The sequence below is a fragment of the Amia ocellicauda genome, chromosome 16 (assembly GCF_036373705.1).
Source record: "Amia ocellicauda isolate fAmiCal2 chromosome 16, fAmiCal2.hap1, whole genome shotgun sequence".
NCBI lineage: Eukaryota > Metazoa > Chordata > Actinopteri > Amiiformes > Amiidae > Amia > Amia ocellicauda.
The window spans coordinates 19,381,285-19,393,824 of NC_089865.1; the positions used below are offsets into that span (position 1 = coordinate 19,381,285).

The 12,540-nt window shown below is 39.2% G+C and overlaps 1 long non-coding RNA gene across 1 annotated transcript; it reads left to right on the top strand.

The window, feature by feature from the left end:
* Positions 1-225: 225 nt before the first annotated feature.
* LOC136711917 (uncharacterized) lies at positions 226-10,171 on the top strand. The gene is made up of 3 exons (XR_010804788.1): positions 226-625; positions 7,066-7,682; positions 9,130-10,171. It is a non-coding gene; the product is annotated as an uncharacterized LOC136711917 (long non-coding RNA).
* Positions 10,172-12,540: the final 2,369 nt, after the last annotated feature.

A 12,540-nucleotide genomic window follows, 5' to 3' on the forward strand; every position in this document is an offset into this window, starting at 1 on the left:
TGTCAAAAGTATGAAAAGAAAATTGCCACTACGAAACAAACTGTCTTCTATTTCGCACTGTAAGCATTCGTTTAATACACACTATATTATAGCAGTTTCCTTGCACTATTCCAAAACATTCCCGGTGTTTCTAGGTCAGTACGCAGTGGCCGCTGGGAAATGAAGTTTGCGCATATGTGTTTTCGTGTTTAAAAATGCGCATGCTCAGCATTGCGCAGAAATCTAAGAGACGGAACCGGAAAGGGGGGCAGGAACTTTTGTATGGCCGGGAACTATTTTTATATAAGTTTCTTGCCAGCTTGTAAGATGGCTGAATTGCATTTGTCGCGCAACTGCATTCATGTCTGCGCACAGATTATTGACATGCAGTGGGAGGAGGCAGACTGAAACCAAATAAAAGCAGATCAATTACTCTGCAGGAAGGACCTCTGAAATGGCATTATTCGTTTTGTAATCGGAAAAGAAACTATGGGAAACCGCACAGCTGCTGCAAGTGCCCAGCAGGGATAGATGCTGCCTATAAAACTGCCATCTCCCTTTTCCCCCAAGAACACCTTGTCTGAATTATATTTCTGCTTTTCCACTGGCGCCTGGGTGTAAATGGTCTTTGGCTTTCGTTACAGAAGTAAGTAAGTCGTTTACATACATGCTAGCTCTGTTCTGGTAGCGGCTCTTTTCTCTGCATGCGTCCTGTCTGCTCGCCAGGGAAAGGGAATACAGCAGCCATTTCACTACCCCAGATACACCAGCATAGAGGGCCTGCAGCGTAGCATTGATCGGAAACCGGCATGACAGTCGCCATCATTTCGAGAGAGGACGTTGTCATGCATAAGCAGATGTGTTTTAACACCAAGTGGTCGCCAAATGACCGTTTTCAGGCGTTTTAGTGTAGGGAAAGGGGATGCACCAGCCAGCGTGATGGCTGCCATCTTCCCTTCTTAAGAAAACACAGCTGCATTCCAGCGCACGGAAAACCAGCCTTCAAAACATCCACACAAAACTTTACACAACTTTCTGGTTTCGCACATTTTCCGCTGGGACTGCGGCTGCATAGTCGGATCCAGTCATTGTTGCAGAAGTTGCGGAGAAAAGACGCAATGTTGAACTGTGTGCAGAAGAAGTGCCACCATTGCTGTCATCCTCCCTTTTTTCCTGGCAAAACAAGCCCAGATGACATGTGTAGATGTGAGCGCAGCAGAGCAAACATCCTCATGAGATCTGTAGCTTGGCCAACATCTACTTTTCTTCTACAAAATGAATAATAATAATAATAATAATGCAAATTTAAATTAAATACACAACAGGTCAATAAAGCGCAGTAGTAGCCTAAATTAATAACTAATGTGTTTTCCCGGCTTTATTAAATATACAAAATTACTGGATGTGAAAATACGGTCAAATGGATTAATAATATCAGGCGATATTTTGTAAAAGTAGCCTTATGCCTAATTGTTAATGTATTTAATACTGTAATGTTTTAGCGGTGCTTTTATGTGCTTATTAGGTGTGCAAAAAAATAAATACATGGGTGAATGACGGATAAGGATTTCAAAATTGAAAAAATTAAACTGGCTAAAAAATCAAATTTAAGCACTTTCTATACTTATTCGAGTGTTGACATGTGCTCATTTTAAGAATGTAATAAAAAAAATGGTGAATCACATTTTTCCCCATGAAAATGTAATTCCTGGGTAACGGTAATGAATTTTGAAATTAATTACATTTCTACCATTGTTGGCATATACAAATGTACCGATATCCATAATTGGAGCTCAACAAACAACAACTTGGCTATCATCACTTTAATCTTTAGATCAAATAGTTTTTTAATAAAACATTATAATTGTTTTATTAGTGTTATCCAGAAGGACACATGATATTGCTACAAAGTGCACCAGTGACCGAAAAGGTCAAAATATCAACATTTTAAGAGACGCTTACTGACGTTTGCACATGTTTTGGGGCTCCCTTCTTTTTGATACAATATGATGTCACATGACATATCAAGATGCATTATGGTCCATATGATGTCTGTTATCCATGAATGACAGAGTAATCACAATTTTGAGACAAAAGTCTTACTGTCATAAAAATGTAAATAAGCTTAGTATTTTCACTATATTTGTAGGAATCATAGAAAACATCAATACAATTATGCCCAAGAATATTTTAAATACTTTTATTCATATTTTGTAAATTTGTCATATTTTTGTTTTCAAATTTTAAGCCGGGACAGTTACCCGGAAATTACATTTTGGGATTTTGAGCTCAATAGTTCCTTAAAGATTCATTATTTATAATTAATACTAACATGAGTAATTAACAGGGGGAAGTTGAGTCATTTAATGTAGTGTATTTAAAAATATATATATTTTTTAATGTTATAAACATACTTTGGACACCAGAATTGACATGCCACGTCATTGACCCACATATCATAACCTCTATCAATTCTGCACATGCTCATGATACAAGAACAATCAGCATTGAATCTGTTTAACGCACTCAGACTCGGGTCAACCTGTGTTAACCAATCTTGAACAATGTGCAGCTGTCACTGTAAAGCAGAGATGTGTAATAGTTGGTGATGCTGTAAACTCCAGATACTTAATTAGGAGGAGAAACTGAAGAATTACAGCTTTGATTATATGTTACTGTAATGCACAAAATGACATGCCACAGCACATATATAGTGATTTATCTATCCAACACAGTGCTGGTATCTTCATCTGGCAGAGCAGACCCGGGGGTATTCAATGATGCACTTGAAAAATGAACTTCGTGATGACAGTATTGAAATTGTTATTAATAGTATTATTAATGGCAGGCGACAGATCAAAAAGAGAGTATAGAGAGAGAACACAAAAGTAGAATTGTGCTACGGTAGAAAGAAGTGTAAAATTATATATATATATATATATATATATATATACAGTGAGGGGAAAAAAGTATTTGATCCCCTGCTGATTTTGTACATTTGCCCACTGACAAAGAAATGATCAGTCTATAATTTTAATGGTAGGTGTATTTTAACAGTGAGAGACAGAATAACAACAAAAAAATCATCCAGAAAAACACATTTCAAAAAAGTTATAAATTGATTTGCATGTTAATGAGGGAAATCAGTATTTGACCCCTTCAACTTAGTACTTGGTGGCAAAACCCTTGTTGGTAATCACAGAGGTCAGACGTTTCTTGTAGTTGGCCACCAGGTTTGCACACATCTCAGGAGGGATTTTGTCCCACTCCTCTTTGCAGATCCTCTCCAAGTCATTAAGGTTTCGAGGCTGACGTTTGGCAACTCGAACCTTCAGCTCCCTCCACAGATTTTCTATGGGATTAAGGTCTGGAGACTGGCTAGCTCACTCCAGGACCTTAATGTGCTTCTTCTTGAGCCACTCCTTTGTTGCCATGGCTGTGTGTTTTGGGTCATTGTCATGCTGGAATACCCATCCACAACCCATTTTCAATGCCCTGGCTGAGGGAAGGAGGTTCTCACCCAAGATTTGACGGTACATGGCCCCATCCATCGTCCCTTTGATGTGGTGCAGTTGTCCTGTCCCCTAAGCAGAAAAACACCCTCAAAGCATAAGGTTTCCACCTCCATGTTTGACGGTGGGGATGGTGTTCTTGGGGTCATTCCTCCTCCAAACACGGCGAGTTGAGTTGATGCCAAAGAGCTCAATTTTGGCCTCATCTGACCACAACACTTTCACCCAGTTCTCCTCTGAATCATTCAGATGTTCATTGGCAAACTTCAGACAGGCCTGTACATGTGCTTTCTTGAGCAGGGGGACCTTGCGGGCACTGCAGGATTTCAGTCCTTCACGGCGTAGTGCGTTACCAATTGTTTTCTTGGTGACTATGGTCCCAGCTGCCTTGAGATCATTAACAAGATCCTCCCGTGTAGTTCTGGGCTGATTCCTCACCGTTCTCATGATCATTGAAACTCCACAAGGTGAGATCTTGCATGGAGCCCCAGACCAAGGGAGACTGACAGTTATTTTGTGTTTCTTCCATTTGAGAATAATCGCACCAACTGTTGTCACCTTCTCACCAAGCTGCTCGGCGATGGTCTTGTAGCCCATTCCAGCCTTGTGTAGGTCTACAATCTTGTCCCTGACATCCTTGGACAGCTCTTTGGTCTTGGCCATGGTGGAGAGTTTGGAATCTGATTGATTGCTTGCTTCTGTGGACAGGTGTCTTTTATACAGGTAACGAGCTGAGATTAGGAGCACTCCCTTTAAGATAGTGCTCCTAATCTCAGCTCGTTACCTGTATAAAAGACACCTGGGAGCCAGAAATCTTGCTGATTGATAGGGGATCAAATACTTCTTTCCCTCATTAACATGCAAATCAAATTATTACTTTTTTGAAATGCGTTTTTCTGGATTTTTTTGATGTTATTCTGTCTCCCACTGTTAAAATACACCTACCATTAAAATGATAGACTGATCATTTCTTTGTAAGTGGGCAAACGTACAAAATCAGCAGGGGATCAAATACTTTTTTCCCTCACTGTATACAGTACTGTGCAAATGTTTTAGGCAGGTGTGAAAAAATGCTGTAAAGTAAGAATGCTTTGAAAAATAGACATGTTAATAGATTATATTTATCAATTAACTAAATGCAAAGTGAGTGAACAGAAGAAAAATTAAATAAAATCCATATTTGGTGTGACCACCCTTTGCCTTCAAAACAGCATCAATTCTTCTAGGTACACATGCACAAAGTCAGGGATTTTGTAGGCATATAGTCAGGTGTATGATTAAACAATTATACCCAACAGGTGCTAATGATCATCAATGAGGGTTCAAACGCAAATCTTTTTTTTTTTCCCATGTCCAAATTATGTATTCGTTTACAACAAAAATGCTGGAAAGTTGGAAATGTACACAGAAAATAATGAGGATATTGATAAACACAATAGGAAAGAACCACATAATCATCTTTTGTCATGACGGCTTCCTCCTCCCCTTACAGCTATCCAATCCACCCACTTCAATAAAACATGCTACCATCCACTAATAAACACAAATATGTAAATGCAATATTGAACCTAATACTGTCTGATCAATGTATATGTAGTATAAATGTTAATTACAGTAGAAACTATACAAAACAACATTAACAGTCCATATTTTAATGATTTTAGCAGTTATTCTAAATTGCCTTGAATATAAACTACTATACATCAGCTAAATGAATTAATAAAAACATATATCCAAACATTACAATATACAAATGGTCAGTTCAGTAGGGGCCTGTACGCTGTTAAAGAAGTATTTTTGACAAGTGCTTTGTTTTAAACTTGAAAGCTTTTGATTTTTTATTCTTTCTTTAAAAAAATATATAAATAATGACTTTTACCAATAAATTACCAGATTTTTGTGTTTGAGGAGTTTGGATTTTACTGATTTATACCCATTTGAAACACACTCTAAATTATTTTCAGTTTATCTGTAATTATTTATTATGAAACACTACTTCACAAGCTTGTTTGATATTATGACATGATCTTGTCAGCACAACTCACACAGACACTTGCTGAAGGTCATGTGTTTAATATCCCGCTGTATGATTGGCTCACACGGAGGTTGGTCAGCATTGAACCATTGAGGACAGTGCTGGAGCTGACAATAAAGCAGCACGTAGAAAGCAAGAAAGAAACTCTGCAAAAGTGAGCTTTGGGATAAACAGTGTATATTGGTAACTTTTGAAATAAAATTTAATTTCTTAAATACAACAATATGTATTGTTATTATTTACTTGATGTAAAATAAATATGCATATCATATATTTGGCTACTTAAATGCAACAGACACATGAGCATTTCATGTAGGCAGGGGTTGTCAACACTTGTCCTGGTGAACCCCTATGTCTGAGCGCTCACTTGTTTCATTGAAACCTTAAATGGAATTATCAACCAACACATGAGAGCGGAAAATAACAGGACATTTCTAATGAATCAATTAATTATTCAATTACAGTTATTTGTTTAAATAACTGAGAACTGAGAGCTGAGAGCACAGGTGAGCGAACATTAGAAGAGACAGTGGTTTGTCAGGACCTGGGATGAGAAACACTGATGTAGGCTATAGTGCACACACACATATTATATATATATATATATATATATATATATATATATATATATATAATCTTATTAAACCTGTTTTTAGTGTTTGTTTGTTTTTCAAAATAAACAAAAACACAGAACACTGTATGATAATGAGAAAACATCGATAAAAACAGCATTTCAACTTTATTTCACGAAAGCAACATTTCGATCTACAAGAGATCTTCATCAGGATCCATATGGTGTAGATCGAAACGTTTTTGCTAAAAACCTGTGAAGCATAGGTTACGTAAATACTTTTTATTTGTGCATTGGAGCTGTTGTAAGTGTGCAGGTATTTCTTTCTTTTTACTACCTACTAAGTAAGTTGGATGTGCGTGTGATTAACATTTACTATTAACTTTATTTCACATAAAAAGGCGATCATCATTCTAGCAGATCCTGACCAATTTTGTCACGATCGTGTACACAGATTTACGTCAGTCTGCTCAGAATCTACACAAATACTGTGAATTTACTGGCTGGTCAGATTATATTCAGAGTTACGTAGATTAGTAGTACAAGAACAAAACCAATTATCAGACGGAAGTCTGTGTGTTGTGAATGCTTCGAGCTTCTTTGTGTAGCTGTGTGGTTATAGGAGTTGTACTTAGCGAATATGTGCTTCACACAGACTCTCCCAAGACTTGGAAATCCCTGTGTACATAATATCTGGCACATATCGCTGTGTGCCATGACGTTCATAATAATCACATGTATTACAGAGTACGTACTAAAAGGAAATTTTAAACAAGATTTAATACAATTTTATTCTGCACCATGAAACTGTTACTTTATATCAGAGTGTACATTATAGCCCATGTATGTTGTGAATGGGTTTGGCTGTGTATATGTGCAGCTATTTCCCATGACTTCAAATTGTTTGGTCATTTTCCATGACTTTTCCATGACTTTCCATGACCATTTTTTTTCCATGACTTTTCCAGGATTTTCCATGACCGTGGGATCCCTGATCAGTTCAATACGTAGGTTGAAACACAATCATTTACTGAAACAGAAACAGCTGTGTAGGAGGAATAAAACTGGGTGAGGAACAGCCAAACTCAGCTAACAAGGTGAGGCTGCTGAAGACAGTTTACTGTCAAAAGTCATACACCATGGCAAGACTGAGCACAGCAACAAGACACAAGGTAGTTACACTGCGTCAGCAAGGTCTCTCCCAGGCAGAAATTTCAAGGCTGACAGGGGTTTCCAGATGTGCTGTCCAAGCTCTTTTGAAGAAGCACAAAGAAACGGGCAACGTTGAGGACCGTAGACGCAGTGGTCGGCCAAGGAAACTTACTGCAGCAGATAAAATACACATCATGTTTACTTCCATTCGCAATCGGAAGATGTCCAGCAGTGCCATCAGCTCAGAATTGGCAGAAAACAGTGGGACCCTGGTACACCCATCTACAGTCCGGAGAAGTCTGGTCAGAAGTGGCCTTCATGGAAGACCTGCTGCCAAAAAGCCATACCTCCAAAGTGGCAACAAGGCCAAGCAACTCAACTATGCCACTGGACACTCAGGCAAGCCAGCAGAGGAGTCGCCTAGCTCACCCCAGTTAAGTATATTTTTTTTCACGTGTCTTCTACTTTAGCTAAGAGATACATCGATTGTTTACTGTGTTGTAAATCAGAAGCAGTAACACTGTAGGCTGTTATTATTTAGCATTGTTGAGAGCTATCGATCAGTGTAACTGCTTGTGTCTGGCACAGTCTTTGTCTATATTCAGATTTAAAGCGGCCATTAATTGTACTATGAGCAGTTCTGCCTGGGAGGGATTGTGCCATCCCGACAGCCTTGTGAGTTTGTCTAAATTACAGTTTCAGTTAGCCGGTGTGTTGTTGTCGTTCGTTTGGACAGTCCTGTGTACAGACAGGGCAGAGTCTCAGTGTACACGTCACAGACACACACAGCTCCGCTGATGAGGTCATTGTGCGTCATGTGGGTGTGTGACACTCAGGGGGAGGGGCTAACACATCGCTGCAGGATTGATAAGCAAAGGAAAAACACATCAAAAACACGTACGATTGATTATTTCTCTCTGGTGTTGTTGCCTTCCTGTATTTCAGTTGCCAGGCCTCAAGATCTCAAGTGCGTTAACAATGTGTTTGGTGTGTTCCTTCCTAAGTATGAGTCCTGGCCAAGACACTAACCTGGGATCTAGCTTGCCTAGCTTGGCTTTCCCTAGTCTGCGTCCTGCCTTATGACAATCCCGTAGCTTTGATCTGAGGGGAAGATTAGGATTTATTGACATCAAAGCCACAATATGTTTTTGTTACATTCCATTCAATGTCCTTATTTTCTCTTGAGTAACAAAGGTGAAAAGGAAGTGTGAAGGAGACAGATTTTAAATTAGCCTGTTGTATTATTATTATTTAGTCTACACCCCCCCCCCCACAAGCGTTTTCCTATTTTCTGTGCAAAATACTTATTTCAAGCAAGACCTTCCTTTAAATATACATGTCCAAAACTAATAGTGGGATTGTGTTTCTTGACAACATTAGTGGATCCCATATGCTTCAGGCTCCAGTTTAATGGGAAACTGAACAGGATTTCTTCAGTAACTAATAACCATCTAAATGTTGCCTCATCAATATTAAGATCATGTAGTGTTTGCTTGCTTTATAGTGTTCTGGAGTTAACAATAATGTTAAGTTCACCTTCGAGCTTGTCTGATTGAAGGTTCTTGTGAAAACTGGTAGAGATATATGAGGTATTTAAGTGGACACTTTATTAAGTACACCTCCCGTTTCCATGAAATACACTGCAGTCAGTGACAGCATCACGTGTTCAGACTATGCTATTTAAAGCAGGTAGGCAGGTACCTAGGGATTGTGTGTGTGCAATTCAGGAAGCAGTGGAGTCGACATGGGCCACTCTGTGCATAATCCTGGTTTAAGACCATATTTAAGGGTTAACAAACACTCTCCTATAGGTGACTGTTAATTGAGTGTAAATGTCTGCAATGGTCATGTTTCTGATTTGTTTCTGTTGTTTCTTGCAGGCTCAAGCAGGTATGACCATCCTCAAGCCTGAACCCACAGCATGAAATCATGAGGAGGAAAACTAGGGGGCTGGCTGTGAGCACAATCCCGCAAAGGCACTGTTTCTTTTCAACCACACATACCCACCTACACAAGGAATACAACAGGAAAATAGCATTTAAATAATGAACAGCAGCAGCTAAATATCTCTGTGCTGGACTCCATGTCGATCAGGTGCAGCCCACCTGCCAGCAGCATGTTGAACTTCATGATGGCAGTATTCAAATTGTTATTAATAAAGTAAATATTAGTAAAGTTGAATGCTTTCAAAAATAGACATGTTAATAGATTATATTTATCAATTAACAAGATGCAAAGTGAGTGAACAGAAGATACATCTAAATCAAATCCATATTTGGTGTGACCACCCTTTGCCTTCAAAACAGCATCAATTCTTCTAGGTACACTTGCACAAAGTCAGAGATTTTGTAGGCATATAGTCAGATGTATGATGAAACAATTATACCACACAGGTGCTAATGATAATCAATGCAATATGTAGGTTGAAACACAATCATTTACTGAAACAGAAACAGCTGTGTAGGAGGAAAAAAACTGGGTGAGGAACAGTCAAACTCAGCTAACAAGGTGAGGCTGCTGAAGACAGTTTACTGTCAAAAGTCATACAACATGGCAAGAATGAGCACAGCAACAAGACACAAGGTAGTTATACTCAGAGGTGGAAAGAGTACTGAAAAATCCTACTCAAGTAGAAGTACTGTTACTTCGATGAAAGTTTACTCAAGTGGAAGAAAAAGTACTGGTATAAAAAAATGACTCAAGTAAAAGTAAAAAAGTATTTCCAAGTGCTTTTTAAATGAACTACAAGTTACATAGTTACTTTTAACAAAGCCTTGTCACATGATATCCAAGCAAACACTAACACACACGCACACACACACACACATATACATATATATATATTTTTGTTTGTTTGTTTGTTTTTTTGTTTTCTGCTATCAAGCCCAGAGATGTGTAACAATAAAGTAACGGTTCTATTGATTTAAGTTTGTGTTGTTGTTATTTCTAAATGGCTGTAGCTGATATTTAAATAAATACATAGAAATAAAATCATAATACCAACTTACCTAGAACACAAAAAAATGCTGATATAACTTAATTCAGCAAGATGTTGCATTGTACAGTGTGATCAGGACTGCATGTAGCAAGGATGTGGCTGTTATACACTCACCTAAAGGATTATTAGGAACACCATACTAATACTGTGTTTGACCCCCTTTCACCTTCAGAACTGCCTTAATTCTATGTGGCATTGATTCAACAAGGTGCTGAAAGCATTCTTTAGAAATGTTGGCCCATATTGATAGGATAGCATCTTGCAGTTGATGGAGATTTGTGGGATGCACATCCAGGGCACGAAGCTCCCGTTCCACCACATCCCAAAGATGCTCTATTGGGTTGAGATCTGGTGACTGTGGGGGCCAGTTTAGTACAGTGAACTCATTGTCATGTTCAAGAAACCAATTTGAAATGATTCGACCTTAGTGACATGGTGCATTATCCTGCTGGAAGTAGCCATCAGAGGATGGGTACATGGTGGTCATAAAGGGATGGACATGGTCAGAAACAATGCTCAGGTAGGCCGTGGCATTTAAACGATGCCCAATTGGCACTAAGGGGCCTAAAGTGTGCCAAGAAAACATCCCCCACACCATTACACCACCACCACCAGCCTGCACAGTGGTAACAAGGCATGATGGATCCATGTTCTCATTCTGTTTACGCCAAATTCTGACTCTACCATCTGAATGTCTCAACAGAAATCGAGACTCATCAGACCAGGCAACATTTTTCCAGTCTTCAACTGTCCAATTTTGGTGAGCTTGTGCAAATTGTAGCCTCTTTTTCCTATTTGTAGTGAAGATGAGTGGTACCCGGTGGGGTCTTCTGCTGTTGTAGCCCATCCACCTCAAGGTTGTACGTGTTGTGGCTTCACAAATGCTTTGCTGCATACCTCGGTTGTAACGAGTGGTTATTTCAGTCGAAGTTGCTCTTCTATCAGCTTGAATCAGTCGGCCCATTCTCCTCTGACCTCTAGCATCAACAAGGCATTTTTGCCCACAGGACTGCCGCATACTGGATGTTTTTCCCTTTTCACACCATTCTTTGTAAACCCTAGAAATGGTTGTGTGTGAAAATCCCAGTAACTGAGAAGATTGTGAAATACTCAGACCGGCCCGTCTGGCACCAACAACCATGCCACGCTCAAAATTGCTTAAATCACCTTTCTTTCCCATTCAGACATTCAGTTTAGAGTTCAGGAGATTGTCTTGACTAGGACCACACCCCTAAATGCATTGAAGCAACTGCCATGTGATTGGTTGGTTAGATAATTGCATTAATGAGAAATTGAACAGGTGTTCCTAATAATCCTTTAGGTGAGTGTAATGGGGGATTTCAATTTCCCAAACATAGACAGGGAAAGCCCGGTTGGGACTACAGAAGCAGAAATAGAAATGGTTGAGATGGTAAATGACTGTTTTCTAACTCAATTTGTCAGGGAACCAACCAGAGAGAGTGCATGCATTAATCTTTTCAAATGACCAAGATAAGAGTCAGAGGGACACTAGTTAGAGAACCAATGGCAAATTGTGATCACAATATGGTTAGCTTTGAGGCACACTTTCAAAAAACAAGGTCCAAGTCTAAAACAATGGTCTACAATTTTAGAAAAGCAAACATTGAAGGTATGAGGCGGCACTTAGACGAGTTAGACTGGAGCACTGGATACAGATTCAGTCGAAAATGGATGGGTATATTTTAAGATTATACTACTTGAGGCTCAGGAGAAATCTGTACTTAGCAAATTGAGGACCAAAAAACACTGGCCAAAATGGTTTAATAGAGGTATGCAAAAAAAATATCAAGAGAAAGAAAATGTTGTATAGCGGATACAAAAGGGATGGAGACAAAACAAAATACAAAGAATATGTTGAGCTGCAAAGAGATCTTAAGAAAGAGATCAGGAAAGCAAAGAGGGAAATAAATGTCTCTCCATACATCCCCTCCAGACCACTGCGCTCTACTGGTGCCAGAAGACTAACTCTACCTCCTCTCCACTCCCCTTCCTCCAGAGCCGCTCCTTCTCATCCCTGGCCCCTAAATGGTGGAACGACCTGCCCACCTAAGTCAAAACAGCAGAGTCCTTGACCTCATTCTGGCGCTTACTCAAGACGCATCTTTTCAGTACTTGTAATATTAGTCCTTTTATCCCCGCTAGATAGCACTTCACAGTTTTATTATGCTTCTTGCGTTCTTGATTGTTTTCCTCCTTGCTCTCTTTCCCGTAGCCCTTGACTGTGACTCTACATCTTGACAGCACTTAGCTTTTACCGTCCAGGATGTAGGAC